General features: G+C 38.8%; 1 long non-coding RNA gene across 3 annotated transcripts in view; it reads left to right on the top strand.

The window, feature by feature from the left end:
• LOC109253311 (uncharacterized) overlaps positions 1-11,217 on the top strand; it is a 36,893-nt gene extending 25,676 nt beyond the window's left edge. For 2 of the 3 annotated variants that reach the window (XR_002074337.2, XR_008417183.1), the window contains exons 3-4: positions 2,053-2,116; positions 9,294-11,217. This is a non-coding gene — a long non-coding RNA (uncharacterized LOC109253311). The remainder of the gene's footprint in view (positions 1-2,052; positions 2,117-9,293) is intronic. The other variant, XR_008417184.1, reaches the window with a different exon arrangement.
• The last annotated feature ends 4,804 nt before the right edge of the window (positions 11,218-16,021 follow it).

The following is a 16,021-nucleotide window of genomic DNA, read 5'->3' as shown; positions in this document are numbered from 1 at the left end:
TGTGTGTGTGTGTGTGTGTGTGTATACATATATACATTTAATATATATACATATATATTAAAGTTTATTTCTTTATTTATTTTGGGAGAAAAAAAAAGAGAGCAGCATAAGCAGGGGACGGGCAGAGACAGAGGAGAGAGAGAATCCCAAGCAGGCTCCATGCAGTGAGTGCAGAGCCCAATTCAGGGCTCAATTTTGTGAACCGTGAGATCATGATCTAAGCTGAAGTTGGACGCTTAACCTACTGAGCCCACCCAGGTGCCCCTGGGATATATTTTTATATGAAAAAAGCAAGCTGCAGAACATGTATGTTGCCTCCCATATAAGAAATGTAGAAAAATAAGAATATGTATTAATGTTTGCTTGTATATGCATAAAAAGACCCCTTAAGTGGAAAACCCCTTAAGAAACCAATGCGGAGTGCCTGGGTGGCTCCGTTGGTTGAGTCCCACCCTTGATATCGGCTCAGGGTTGTGAAACTGAGCCCTGCATCAGGCTCAGTGCTGAGCATGGAGGTTGCTTGGGATTCTCTCACTCCTTCTCTCTCTGCCTCTCCCCTGCTCTCTCTCTCTCAAAATAAATGAACTTAAAAAAAAAATGAAAGCAATGCAAGTGCTAATCTATAGGGTGGGAGTGGGCATCAGGGATTACTGAGTGGATGGGAAAAGGAGGCGAAACAGATTCTCAGTGTATACCTTTTTATATCATTTTAAGTTTTGAGCCATGTGAATGTATTATTTAAAATTATATTAAATAAATTTAAGTTATAAAATAAAATTCCCCCTCTCAGAGCTTTGAATTCTCTGAGGTCTTTGCAAATGCTTAGCTATGTTTACTTGGGATAAAGAACATTACAGCGGACTGGACAGGGAGGCTCTGAACACGAGAAAGAAGCCTTTTTAGAGACTGCTGGATTTTTCTTACTACATTCTTAGACCCACTCTTTCATGAAAATGATTTGGAGCAGAATGAGGAAGAATACCTTTCTCTACAAAGTTTTCAGAGATGGGATATCTTACAAACAGTATATCTGTCTGACACAGGAACAGTTTTAGAAGTAGATTTCATTCTTTAAATTTCCTGCAGATAAGGCTGTTTAGAGTGGCCCCCTCTGGTTTCTCATGATAGTTTTATAGGAAAGACATGATTTGCCCATACCTTCAGTTGATCTGCTTAAGTCATAAAATGGAACAATGTGAAAATTTTCTTCTTTAAGCTTTAAATAATGGCCTCATGCTGAGTTACAAATAAGAGAGATTGGCTGCCTTGCCACAGAAATGCTACTTTTCTTTGACAAGGACGTGACTCTGTAAATTTTTCAGAACACCACATTCAGGTGAGTTGGAGAAAGATAGTGGGATAGAATTAGTTTTGAGAATTCTCTGGTCATTTCCATGAACTGAGATTATGCAGTTATGAAATAAGGAGGTAGAGAATAAATAACAAGAAAAACAATGTTGATGATGATTTCGTGAGTATAAGAGACAGTGTTAGAAGTTTGTTGAAGAGTGATAGAATCATCACACAAGCCACACTGGGCCAGAAAAGGCCACGGGTGTTGAGGAGGGATTTTACTCCCCAATATATCTCAGCACCGATTCTCCTCGCCACTATTACCGCTACTATTACTGTCCCTGCCTTTTCAGTTCATTTTAGCCATTTTTGGCCATATGACTACACCCAAGTGGTAAGCTCTGGTTACCTGGGAAGCTAGTGGTAAGTGTGTGGAAACATGGAGGTGGGTGCCCATGAAGGCCAGTGACTCACCACCTTCCATTCACCAGTTTCTGTCATTGCCTCCTCCCTCCCCCCTCCCCCCACCCAAATATCATTTGCTCTTTCAGCTGGCTTCAAATCACTCCTGTGGAAAGGGTCTGAAAAATTTAGATTTCGATTTAGAACACATGAGCATGTTAAGGAAGCTATTGCCAGCAATCAGAGCCACTTGTGACATCACATCAATAAAAGACATTCAGGTGAGAGACAATAATGACTATAGGTATTTAGCCCAAATGTATGTGAGTTTTAACTCTTTAAATGCATTTCCTTTAGCAGCTACTTGAAATACTTTATCAGTGAAAGTCTTGACTCAGCAAATATACATGTAAGAACGTGGGTAAGTAGACTTATACACCTTAACAAAACGATGGCTTTATGTGTATTCCCTTTGTAATTAAAATTTTTAAAAAATATATTTATTTATTTTTGAGGGGGGGCGCAGAGAGAGACGGAGACACAGAATCCAAAGCAGGCTCCAGACTCTGAGCTGTCAGCACAGAGCCCGACATGGTGCTCAAACCCACAAACTGAGAGATCATAACCTCAGCCAAAGTAGGATGCCCAACTGACCGAGCCACCCAGGTGCCCCACTCCCTTTGTAATTTTAACTAAATATTGCAGTAAGTGGTTCTGATTTTAAATACTAAGTATATGGGCATTTATTACATACAATATGAAAATACTTCAGGGGTCTTATGATTAATGCCATAGTATTTAGGCACAGTTTATAGAGACTTTCAAAGACAAAAGGCCCAAGCAGATGATGAAACACATGAAAAAGATATGTTCTTAATGTTCTCAACCTGGGACTCAATCCAGACTTGCTCATATCATCCCAGGTCCAGCTCCTGGCTTATCAGGAATGTTCCCAAGCAAATATTCTCTGCACCTGGCCCAAGGTTGCCCTGTGGATTAATCTCTATGGTAGGGTTGATAGAGAAAATACAGCATGCCAGCTAATTTTAATTTCAGGTAAGTAAATCATAACTTACAGCCTAAATATGTCTCAAATATTGCATACAACATACATAAGGCAGACATATGCCCTAGCTCCTATGTGCTTACTCTCTGAGACAAGATACCTTGCAGGTTTGAAACCCTCAAATCCAGAATTTCAATCTAGCCTAATCGTTTGATTCTCCTTTTGGATACTGCCTCACCCTCTATTGTTTAGGCTTGCTTTCTCTAAATGGACCATTTTATTCATAGTGCATATTTTCAAATATTTTAAACACTAGTAACTGGAGAGAGACATTAGCTACTTTGGAACAATTATAATAGAGTTTTAGATAAAATTATAAAACTGACTTTATTCCCCACCTCCAGCCCCCACCCCACCAATTTAGATTTTTCAAAGGCATGTCTTTAGGATTTGATGCTAGATTTAAAAGTGTGGACAGATGTGGAATAAGATAGAAGGGCTCCTTTCAGACTAAGTTTGTACCCCTGGCTTATTCTCTTGGAGTTGTGATAAAGATAGCTACCCAAAGATTTCATTTGCAATTTTTGGACTCAAGACAAATGCCACCACTACTAAAATCCAGCAACGAAGGAAATGGAATAGCAGCGTGGTAGAATAAATAAAAAATGTAGAGCTGGCAGATTTGGGATTGAAGCCTGGCTCTGGACCCGAACTAGCTGAAAGATCCCAGGAAAGTCCTTCAGTTTCCAGAAACCTCAGTTTACCCCCCAATAACATGGGGATCATAGGGCAACTATTAAGAGAGATACTGTGGATAGGAATGATTTGGAAACTTTAAGCCCAGACTAGACTAGATGTTTGCAGTGGTGATGATGATGATGATGATGATAAAAATGGTGGCCAAAAGATGTAAAGAGGCATTAGAGAAAGTCAGTTATTAAAGAGATACTTTAATTTAGATTCTGAAATGTTTACTTCCTACTCAGTTCACAATAACTATATACATAAGAGTATTGTTCTTATACAGGTTGGAAAAAGGAAAAACACCCAATAACACCAAAGTCAGTCCAATTCCATATACTTTTGGAAGAAAGCTTACTAAAAGATTTTGAGTCAAAAAATGAGATGTTTAGGGTAGAAATATTTTATTTATTTAAGGTCACATCAAAAAATGGATAACAGAAAGGCACACTGAGAAACACTTGTTTAAAGCCTTTTACTTTTATTTTGGGTCAACAGTCATTCAACAACCAGCCTATTTATTTTGTAAGAGCCTCAGAAATATTTATTATTATTATTATTATTATTATTATTATCTAACATAGCAGCTGGGAGTGTTCAATACACAGAGAAGGCTTTCATGAGGTACCAAGTATAACCATTTGCCCAGTGGTAAAGCAGAGGGAGCAAAAGAAGAGATTTGACCAGAGGTCCTCTCCTTCCCTTTAGCACTTCCACTCCTCACTCAAAGAGAATGCTGAAGGCTACAGGAGGACTAAGCCATGAGGGCACTGGATGTCAACTCTGACTGAAGAGTATTCATCCTTGTTTAACTTTATCTCACTTTTATTTATTTATTTTTAAAAATTTATTTGTTTATTTATTTATTTATTTATTAAGTTTCTTAAGATTATCAAATTTATCTGCACCTGTGTGCAAGCGGAGGAGGGACAGAGAGAATCCCAAGCAGGCTCTGTGCTGTCAGTACAGAGCTGGATGTGGGGCTCGAATCCACAAACTGTGAGATCATGACCTGTGTTGAAATCAAAAGTTGGCCGCTCAGTGGACTGAGCCACCCAGACACCCCTAATTTTACTTCACTTTTAACTGCACAACCAATACATGTGTGTTACAGAAAATTAGAGAGTGTAGATAAGCAGAAAGGTGAATAATGTAACAGTCACCCCTAACTCTTCCCTACAGAAATTTGGAATACTCATTTGGGTTGCCCTATGTCCCCACATGTGCAATTAAACCATGAGGGATCAGAATTTATCCTACTTCGTCTGAACCCAGCAGAGAAGCCCTTTCTGGTGTTCTGCTCTGAGGGATTTCTTAACAAGTACATTTCAACCAAGGCTTAAAGTGGTAGAGTAAGCATAAGCCCACTAATGTTATTCTGTAATGACAGGACAGGATAGAAATTAAGCCACTAGATTTAAAAATTACACTTCTCATACTTTCTTTATCTCCCTTTATAGAACTCCCTAAATTTCTGAACAAAAGACAACGCTTTCCTGCAGAGATTCAGAATATAAATGAGTGCTAAGAGCCTTTGACGTCAAGGGTTCACCAAATCCTGAGCTCCATTTCCTACAGAGTCTCAAAGTGTTTTTCTGTCACTTACTTCTACACTTGGTCTTGAGTCTAAGTGAGATGGAGTCCCAGCTCTAGGCTAAAAATGTCCCCACCTCTAGAATTCAGAATCATCTAACCTTGCCTGAGACAAAGAGGGGCGGAGAGTCAAGTGGAAAAAGCACAGCTCAGTTACAAGCCATAGTGTTGGAGCAGAGTAGTGACTCAAGTACCTCAGGGTCAGTCACATTGGCCCCAGGCCCAGATTTCCATGGACTCATTTCTGGGTCCTGGAAGAGAGAGAGGACTGTGAATAGAAACTAGAAGACCCATTTTTACCCAAACCTCTTGAGACTTCGAAGAGCTAGCCAATATTACTTTGGTAACATCTGATGCAGAGAGAAAATGGAAAGGTATTCTCCATTGTGCCACAGACCTCTGAGCAGCATTGGCCCATCTGGTGCTCTAGGGGTTTGAGGTGGCACCCAGCATAAGTGCAGTGGTGGTGCCCAGAAGAGGGGTGGATGCCCTGGTGATAATGCAGAGGGCAGTGGTTCCCAGAGAGGCACAGGCATGGGGAAGCCCTGAAAAGCAGTGGGACCTAGCAGGGAGACAGCAGCATTAAGTTTAGAGTAGACATGGTTGTACCTGCAAAATGCAGTGGTACCTAACAGCATAAAAGCATAAAAATGGCATCTTCCACAGTAACTATAACCAAGCATAAGACACAATCCAAGGTTGTGTGCGTGCGTGAGCGCGCACGTGCACGCGTGTGTGTAAGAGGGCAAACTCTAGAGCGGGCTCCATTTCACCTATCATACCTATTTCCTCTTCCCTAAAACCAGTCCCATAGGTTGTTACTAAAATAATAAAATGATGGTCTTTCCTGGCATTTGACTAAGCTACTCATAGACTCAAAGTCTTCCTCAAAGCCTATAGAACTTGGATTGGATTCAGGCGTCGCCACTTCCCACTCCAGAATTTCTGGGCTAATAGTACTATTTACCTTGTATGGTTGTTAGGAGGATTACAGTGTAGTACTTGAAAAAGGCTTAGAACAGCACTGGGTACATGTTAACCCTCCTCAGTATGAAGTCTGGTATGAATGCTGTCTAAATTTGCCTCCCAAACAGGCCCCATTTGCGACCTAGTGCGTGGTGAGAGAGACTTACGCTTAACTTGTGACTCATAATTTACTAGCTGTAAGTCCTTAGACAAATTAATTGACTTCTTGGTAATGTGAAGTAATCCCACAAATATGAAGCACATTGTATGCCAGACATTGTACCAGGTGCTGTAGACCCACAGACGGACAGGCACCTTGAACACCACCTTGCTGCAAAGCACTCAATGCCTGGGGGTGGGAGGCAGGCAACTAAATACACAAAAATAATAGAGCTGTAAGGATAGCACACTCATCCGGCTTGAGTTAGATCAATAGTTAATAGATTAATCAAACAAGTCAATAAAGTGGAGAATCATTAAAAAAATGTTATCTACATGCTTTAATTGTTCTATTTCAACATAAACAGTTTAGAGGTTGCCAGGGAACCGGGGAGGGGAGAATGAGGAATGATTACTTAAGGAGTGTTTTTCTGGGGTGATGAGAAAGTTTTGAAACTAGAGAGACTTGATGGTTGCACAACATTGTGAATGCACTAAATGCCACTGAATTGTACACTTCAAGATGGTTAGTTGCATGTTATGTGAATATCACCTCAATAAAATATTATATAAATGTGCATTATTTTACCAATCTTTCAATGTATGGCTAAGGACTCTTCTTGAGGTACATGCCTAGAACTGAAGCCCCAGGTCATCTTTCTGGCATAAACCACACCCAGAAAATATATATTATATATTATTTCCAGTTTTAATTTCTTTAAACTGGGCATCATCTTCTTCATCTTAAAAATATTAACCACCTATTGCTTATAGTGTTACACACTATTTGTGGAGAACTACATAGATTTGATCACTGCATTTTAAAAGTTTACAGTCCAAGAAAGACTGATGCAGGCATGCATGCTTAAGATTCACCAGACGTACTGTACCAGTACATTTCTGAGAGCAGCCTGCTTGGTTCTGTGACTTCCTCCCCGCTTTCCCTCTTGACCCTTATTACCTTCCTGGCCCCATTACCATATTACCTTCCTGGCCCCCAGCACTGCCTCACGTCCTCGACCACCCCCCCCATTGAATACCCTGCCCTTGATGAGTGGGGGTGGTGGGTGGCACTGGTTTGAAGAGCTTACCAGATCTCCCAGAGCCAGCCAGCCTGGAGTTGTGTTTGCAAACACAGGCCCTGACTGTGGCTGTCAGACCTCCCAGACACTATCTGCTGCCCATCTGTCACCACCATCTTCAGGTGCCGTGTTCATCTGGCTGGGCTGCCTACTACCACCCTCCACTGCAGCTGTCCCCAGTACCTGCCTCCCTGACACCACAAGAAAGCACATCTAGACTCCAGGAACAAATGATCCTTATCTGCCTCATTCCCACTGAAGATACATTACTCACAACAGCATATATTTAGTGAGTGCTCACTGTCATTCATTTAATTGTTGGCTCTTCCATTCCTGGCCATGACAAGGGATATGCTATAACCTACTCCTGAAAAGATTCGATGACACGTGTGGACAAATGTATTAGCACATTATCACTGGCATCAAAACTAATGCCCCCTGTGGACCCAGAACAGGCCTACAGGAGAGGAAAGCAGAAAGCAGAAAACCTACCTGCCTCACTGCTTCTGTGCCAAGTCCAGGAATGGTGTTTGCCTTGCTACATCTGTAAGCCAGCAACAAAGGAGGAGGCCATTAGAGGTCAAGGTCTTGTCTTAAGAATATTCATTAAAATAAAGGCACTGACTTCATTCTTAGGCAGATTCTCATCCTGTGGAGTATCCAGTCCTTTTGACTCATATTTTTGTTCTTCTTGAGTCTGATCTGGATCTGTTCTAATGTGTTTCAGCTATGAGGGTAGTGGAAGTAAATTAAAAAGAAATTTAAATAGCTTCCCATCCCCTAAATTGGTTTCATACTAATATGACCCTAAATCTGAAAGTTTTTGATGATCTGGCTACTGCAGTCATCCATATGAACTCTCTTACTGCTGACTGAGAGTTAATTATCATCAAATACCCATCCACCGAGGGTCAGTTACAAGTTGGGACAACTGTGGTGAATAATACAAATGTGGGGAGCCTGGGTGGCTCAGTTGGTTGGGCGGCCAACTTTGGCTCAGGTCATGATCTCGCTGTCTGTGAGTTTGAGCCCCATGTTGGGCTCTGTGCTGACAGCTCAGAGCCTGGAAGCTGCTTCTGATTCTGTGTCTCCCTCTCTCTCTACCCCTTCCCTGCTTGCTCTCTTTCTCTCTCTCTCTCTCTCTCAAAAATAATAAAAAACATTAAAAAATTAATAATACAAATGCAATTTATTTTACTGTTTACTCTCTCATGTCAGAGTGATCAGCTAGTAAAACAAAAATTATAGATAAGTACTTAAAAAAATTTTGTTTGTAATGTTTCTGTCCCATCCATATGAAATTTAAACTTTTTTCAAATGTAATTTACTAATAATATACCCTGTGCCTGAATCACATAATTACGTCCTCTGCCCACTTACCCATAAATGTGTTTGAATTGGTAATGTTCATAAATATGTTTGAATAAATTTTCATATGGTTGAAGATGATAACAGTTTCCCATTTGTGGTGAATAGTCTTTTGTTTTTATTGTTACTTTGTTGTTTAGAAGTTTAAAATTTTTTATAACTACATTTGACCATTTTATTCCACTTCACATTTCTTTTCTTGCTTCAATTATAAGAAGATTATCACCTTAAAGTTAATTAAGGGACTAAAACCCCTAATTTTCCCTGAGGATTCCATTCCCCACCATCCTTGAGATCTTACACTGACGTTCTCTGGGCCTGGGAGTCCACGTCCCATAACTCTTCAATATATTATTTTCACAAAGGTTGAACACTTGTGTTATGACTTTATTGTTTTAAATTTAATTTAATTAAAAATTTTAAATTGAATTTTATTTTATTTTTTTTAATTCTCAAGTTAGTTAACATACAGTGTAGTCTTGGCTTCAGGAGTAGAACCCAGTGATTCAGCTCTTGTATATGACACCCAGTGCTCATCCCGAAAAGTGCCCTCCTTAATGCCTGTCACCCATTTAACCCACCTCCTACCCCCATCAACTCTCAGTTTGTTCTTTGTATTTAAGAGTTCTTTATGGTTTGCCTTCCTCTCTGTTTTTATTTTATTTTTCCTATGACTTTAACAGAGCAGTTACCTACAGAGTCCATTGTTCACCTGTTTATCCTGGATTTAGAACTATTTCTTATGTTTGCTGATGTCTGAGAGGCTATGGCTTACTCCATTTATACCCAGGTTGGTATACACATTCACTCATTTCTTCATTCATTTACACATTTATTTATTCATTCACTTTGTTATTTGTGGCATACAGATGCATATGTAGCCCTCAGTGAGCCCTGCTTTCTGGTGTTTACCCATGTGTGTGGGCAGGATACATATGACTTGCTTCTAACCAACAGAATATAGTAAAGGTGATGAAATGTCCCCTCTGTGATTGATTACATAATAAAGACTCTGTCTTGTTGGAAGACTCAATCTAGAGAGTGTCCTTGCTGGCTTGATGAGATAAGCGGCCATGTTGGGGAAAACCCCATGGTGAGAAACTGTGGACAGTTTCCAGACAACAGCCAGGAAGAAGCTGGGATCCTTGATCTTAGAGCTGCCGGGAAATGAATTCTGCCAAGAATGTGAGTGAACTTGGAAGGTATTTCTTCCCCAGTTGAGCCTCCAGGTGGGAACACAGTCCAGATGATACCTTGCTTGCAGTCTTGTGAGACTGTAAGTAGAGGGACCATCTAAGCCATGCCTTCACCTGTAGAAACTGTGAAATGATAAATGGCTATTGCTTTTAGCTACTAAGTATGTGTTAATTTGTTGTGCAGCTATAGAAAATGAATACACTGTGCCGTGCTAACTACCATATAGGCCTTCTCTCAGTACCTGAAGTAGCCTCATGAGCCTGACACTAATATTATTCCCATTTTACAGATGAAGAAACTGAGGCTCAGGAACTGAATGCAGAATGTTCTGCTCTCAACCACTGAACTATCATGCTATGTTTCATTTTTAATGTATTTCATTATTTCACAAATTCAAATTTATCATGGTTTAAAACTTATCTCCTGAACATGCCAACTGTATTTACAAAAAGCCCTACTAGGCACACCTAGTACACAAAATAAATGTTTTTATAAATGCAACATTACAAGGAACTTTTATTTTGTGCTACATTTTTACCATGTATCTCACAGAAATAATATTAGATTCATGAATAGAAAGTTTCTATTTTCTGTTAAAGTAGTGATAGACTGCATCACTAAAATAGTGATAGACTGTAAACTATTTAGAAGGGAGAATAATTATGGCTGATGTAAGCCCCAGATTCGTGGGAATTGATTTGGAGTTAAAACAGTCAAGTAAACATCCATTAGAATGTGCTGGATCTTACTGCAGGACAAAAACGTTTCATCTTGGGTCCTACCTTTCCCATTTATGTTCAGGTATAGGGAAACATTAGGAAGTGGGGAGATTGAGAAATACTTAAAAGAAAAACAACAACAACTAAAGTCCTATTTGGATCAGTGCTCTGAGAATCTGAGATAGGATTATGACCCCACTACTGTGTCTTCTAATGAGAGCTCTTTCTATTCTGCATTTATCAGATGTTAATTATTCATACTGCATGATTGATGATTTTGGAGTCAGAGATTCACCTGCAATATTTGGAATACTGGTGGAGGCCTACATCAACACAGAATTTATAAAGCAGCTGGTGCTAGTCAAAGCTAATGATGGAATTTCAGTTTAATAAAAAGACCCCCAACTGAGCACACCATCTTGAAAAAAGTATACTTATCGAACGGCTTTCAATCAGTTCAAGAGAGACACCTTAATTGGGAAGAGGAAAATTTGCAGAGTAGTTTGTCATTGTGCCAATTCTAGATCAATAACTGCATGTCTGCTCTTTGGGAGACATAGCTTTTGCTTTATATTGAGTAACCACATTGACTTCCTCTCCACTTGGGTACACTCTGTTTCATTTGATAATGTTACATGATATCTTCTTTTAATTCACCTCTGTGTCTTCATAATAAACATGAGCAAATGTAGACTTGTGATTATGAAGGTCAACTTTTTAAATTTTTAAAATAAATTTTATATTTTTGCCACAAGAAGGCAATGCTTATAGAATTTTGATATTTTCAAAATTGTTTTATTGGAAAAAATCACAAGGGTAGAATTAAATTATGGTGGTTTAAGTAAAAGAAGAATATGATGAGCAATGATGATTTGGATTCATATAAAATTATTCTGGAGAATACTGTACAGAATCATCTACTAATTAGAAACAAAAATAAGGACACCGGGGTGACTCAGTCAGGCATCCAACTCTTGATTTTGGCTCAGGTCATGATCTCACGGTTTGTGAGCCCCACATTGGGCTTCCCACTGACAGCACAGAGCCTGCTTGGTATTCTCTCTCTCCCCTCCCCTGCTTGTGCTCTCCCTCCCTTTCTCTCTCTCAAAATAAACTTTTAAAAAAGAAACAAAAATAAAATGGATTTACCTTTGGAAGAAAGGATTTGGAACACTAAAGAATGTAACTCAGTCATCAAGTCTTAGTTTCCTTATTTGTTAAAAGGAGATACTCATTCAAACTGATGGCTTTCAAATTGGTCTAGGTGGTACATTAGAGGGCATTATGGAGCAGGCAGGGTAGGAGGGTGATGAAGGTGATGGCCCAATGTGAAGATCAAGGCAAAGCTTGAGAAGGGAGGGCTCTAGTTCCCTTTTTCACTTAAACCAAGGCAAATCTTTGCTTTCCTTCCTTTTCTTTCTCTTCCTTCCTTCTTTCCTTCCTTCCTTCCTTCCTTCTCTCCTCCCTCCCTTTTTCTTTTTCCCTTCCTTCTTCTTTTGTTTTTTTCTCTCTCTCCCTCTCCCTCTTCTGCTTCCTTCCTTCTTTTCCTCCCTCCTTCCAAAGTTATACATATTTATATCAATATAATTTAACATACAGAAATCGCAAGTTTCTGTATAATAGTTCTTTTTGAAAAATAGGGTTCTACTGATAAAACATAACTTGAAAACCATTGAGCTAGACAATTCTAAGTCCTCTTCCTTCTGTGAATTTCTTCCTTCTAATAATTCTTCAATTACTTCTGGGATTTCAAGATCCAGAAATGAAACAGCAAGGGAGATTGAAGATATTTTAGAAGACACAACAGATACCTATTTTGCACAAACTATAATTCTACTAAAAGCTATAGGTGAAGTGGCATCTTACAGACCCCTACAGAGATATGGGATTATGACTAACAGGTCTAGGTTTTTTTTATTTTTATTTTTTTGAGTTAACTACATAGAACAGAGCTGTGGTCTTTTAAGCATTTAATCTACTAGATGATGTTCAGGTAGAGTGACAGAATTATGGCCTAATTAAAAAAAAAACACAAAAGTTTCTTGCATTTAGAGAATCATATACCGTTAAGAGTCAGTGGGAGACTCTGAGATCATTTCTCTCATTTTATACATTCACTTAACCATTAAATTAATACCTTTTTTATTGAATTTGAGTGTGTGTCGGCCAGTGTGTTAGGTGTTGAGGTTATAGTATATTGTCCCTGTCCGTAGAGGAATTATGTTTTAGTGGAGGAAACAGCAATGAAACCCACAATCATACACATAAGAATATAATTACATATTTTTATGAGCATTATTAAGTAGAAGAGCAGGATCCTCTGAGATCACGTGTTAGAGAGTACAGGACAACACTAGACTGTAGAGAGTGACAGTGACTTGCACTGAGCTGAGCACTGCAGAGCTGGCACTAGACTCAATCTCTTGTTCTCTGTCTCACCGGCTTGACTGAGAAAGTTTAGGTTAGGTGATGGAAATCCAAAATCCATGAGCTCCTTTCCTGGCTTCTCTATTACTCTGAATTGTTGGGCAGCCTTGAGAGACACCTGAATATCTGCACTAAGAATGGAATTGTCTTCTTTGGTGAAGATCTCTCTGCTTATAGTGTGGTTGACTAGAGGCTGAAAAGGATTTGCAGCGGTAACAAAGTCCATGATTAAAGAAAAGAAATTACTTAGTATCTATAGAAAGACTACTAATTATTAAAACTTCCAGGCTGCATCCAAGTTCAACAGCTTTTTGGAGTCTGCTTTGTTGTGAAATGAGTGGTTTTGTTCCTATCGAAGGTCCATCAAAATGGACACCAATTTCCATTACAAACTTAAAAAAAAAAGTTTTTGTTTATTTTCGCTTCAAGTTTTAATTTAAATTCTAGTTAGTTAACATCAGTTAATATCAGTGTAATATCAGTTAAAGATTTTATTATTTTATTAAAATTTTTTTAATGTTTATTTATTTTTAAGAGACAGAGAGAGAGACAGAGCATAAGCAGGAGAGGGGCAGAGAGAGAGGGAGACACAGAATCTGACGCAGGCTCCAGGCTCTGAGCTGTCAGCACAGAGCCCGATGAGAGGCTTGAACCCATGGACCACGAGATCATGACCTGAGCTGAAGTCGGACACTTAACCAACTGAGCTACCCAGATGCCCCTAAAGATTTTATTTTTAAGTAATCTCTACACCCAACATAGGGCTCGAGCCCATGACCCTGAAATATATGAGAACTGAAGTCATTTATAATGTTCAATGGGACAAGTGATTGACTTCCGTCAATCTAAAGCCTATGTCATAGTCAAGTACAACTAGTTTGAGATGTTTTGTTTGTTTTTATATATTTTTATTATATTCAGCAATTATTCGCACATATACACTATATATAAATCTTTGCATTAATGAATAAATGGGATTATAGCATACATGTTGGGGTTTTTGGGTGCAAACTACTTTTTTTTTTCCTTTTGTAAACCTCCTCCCTCCTCTTCTGTTTTCCTGCCATCCCCAACCCCACAACAACCCATGCTATCAAACTAGCTTGTATCTTTGTACATTTTTTACCCATGCTTATATAATCCTATGCAAAAATATGTATGTATGCAGAAGGTATATGTATTCCCATACATGGGTTTTGGGAGCCATATTTTAGAAATCATAGTAAATACCCTTTCAGATCATATTATATACCCTTTGCCCTACATTTGTCTTTCTCGCTAGGAAATACCTCAGGAGAAGGTCTCCAAGTCAACTGGCATAGTTCCACTTCATTTTCTACTACTTCTGTGGTGTAGATGTACCACGGATTGCTTCATTTGCAGTTTTCTGCTGTACTGAACAATGCTGGGATTAACTCCCTGGGTCATTTGTCCTTGGGTCCTGGGGCTCTTACTTTGATAGGATAGCTTTCTAGAAACGAGAATTCTGAGCCAAAGGGTGTGGCTATTTAATTTTAATAAATGCTGCCAGGTTGTTTTCCAAAAAACGTTCTAACAATTCTCCTTTCCACCAGGAATGATAGCGTCATTTGTCCCTGCATCCATACCAAAATGGATATTACTCTTTTTTATTTTTGCCAGACTAATGGGCTTAAACTCGTTACTTTATTTTCCATTTCCCTAACTACTAGTAATTTAAATCTTTTCATGAATTTGTAGGTTATCTGATTTTGTTCCTCTGCAAGTTGGCTACTTTCTTTTTATTTTGGGCTGTATATTGGAAGAACTCGTTGCATAATGATCTTATATCTCTCATTTGTGTCAAAACTTTTTCTAAATTTCTCATTTGCTTATTTTTGTTCTCATTTGAAATACATATTTTAATATACCTGAAAGTGCCTATCTTCTCTCTTACAGCTTCTAGGTTTATTGTCTTAGTTATGAACAATGTCCCCAAACATGTACATTCTTACAACATTTTTATTGTTAGGTTTTATTTTAATTTTTTTAATGTTTATTTTTGAGAAAGAGAGAGAGTAACAGAGCGTGAGTGGGGGAGAGGCAGAGAGAGAGGGAGACACAGAATCCAAAGCAGGCTCCGATCCCGTGAACCGCGAGATCATGACCTGAAGTCCAGAGCTCAGGTGACTGAGCCATCCGGGTGCCCCTATTTGTATGCTTAAGATTTTAACCCATCTAAAGTCATTTCTGTAAGGGGGTTCAACTTAATTTTTCTATACAATTTAAAAATAATCCACCCTTTTGCACTGAACTGGTCTATCACCTTCATCATATATTAAATTCTCGTATATTTCAGGATCTATTTCTGGATTCTGTATCCTTTCTACTGATTTATCTATTCTTATGCAAATATCTGATTTGTTTTTAGTGCCTTTATGAGATTGTCTGATATTTGATTATGGATGTTATGCCTAACTATTCTTCTTTTCTTTCTATTTAAAATATGACTGGATTGGGGTGCGTGGGTGGCTTAGTTGGTTGAGTGTCCGACTCTTGATTTCAGCTCTGGTCGTGATCCCAGGGTTGTGAGATGGAGCCCGGCTAAGATTTTCTCTCCCTTTGTGCCCCTCCCCCCCGTGTGTTCTCTCTTTCTAAACTAAAAAATATAATATACAATTGGGTTATCTTTTGCACTGTTGGTGGATAAGCAAACTGGTGCAGCCACTCTGGAAAACAGTATGGAGGTTCCTCAAAAAGTTAAAAATAGAACTACCCTATGACCCAGCAATTGTACTACTAGATTTTTACCCAAAGAATACAAAAACACTAATTCAAAAAGATATATGCATCCCTATGTTTATTGCATCATTATTTACAATAGCCAAATTATGGAAGCAGCCCAAGTGTCCATTGATAGATGAATGGATAAAGATGTGGTGTATATATACAAAGGAATATTACTTAGTCATAAAAAAGAATTACATCTCGTCATTTGCAACAACATGGATGGAGCTAGAGAGTATAATGTTAAGTGAAATAAGTTAGTCAGACAAAGACAATACCATATGATTTCACTCATATGTGGAATTTAAGAAACAAAGCAAACG

This window comes from Panthera pardus, unplaced genomic scaffold (assembly GCF_024362965.1).
Source record: "Panthera pardus isolate Hobbes unplaced genomic scaffold, ASM2436296v1 HiC_scaffold_24, whole genome shotgun sequence".
Lineage (NCBI taxonomy): Eukaryota > Metazoa > Chordata > Mammalia > Carnivora > Felidae > Panthera > Panthera pardus.
Note: the sequence above shows the minus strand (reverse complement) of the source record. Positions and strands in the feature narration are given on the sequence as shown.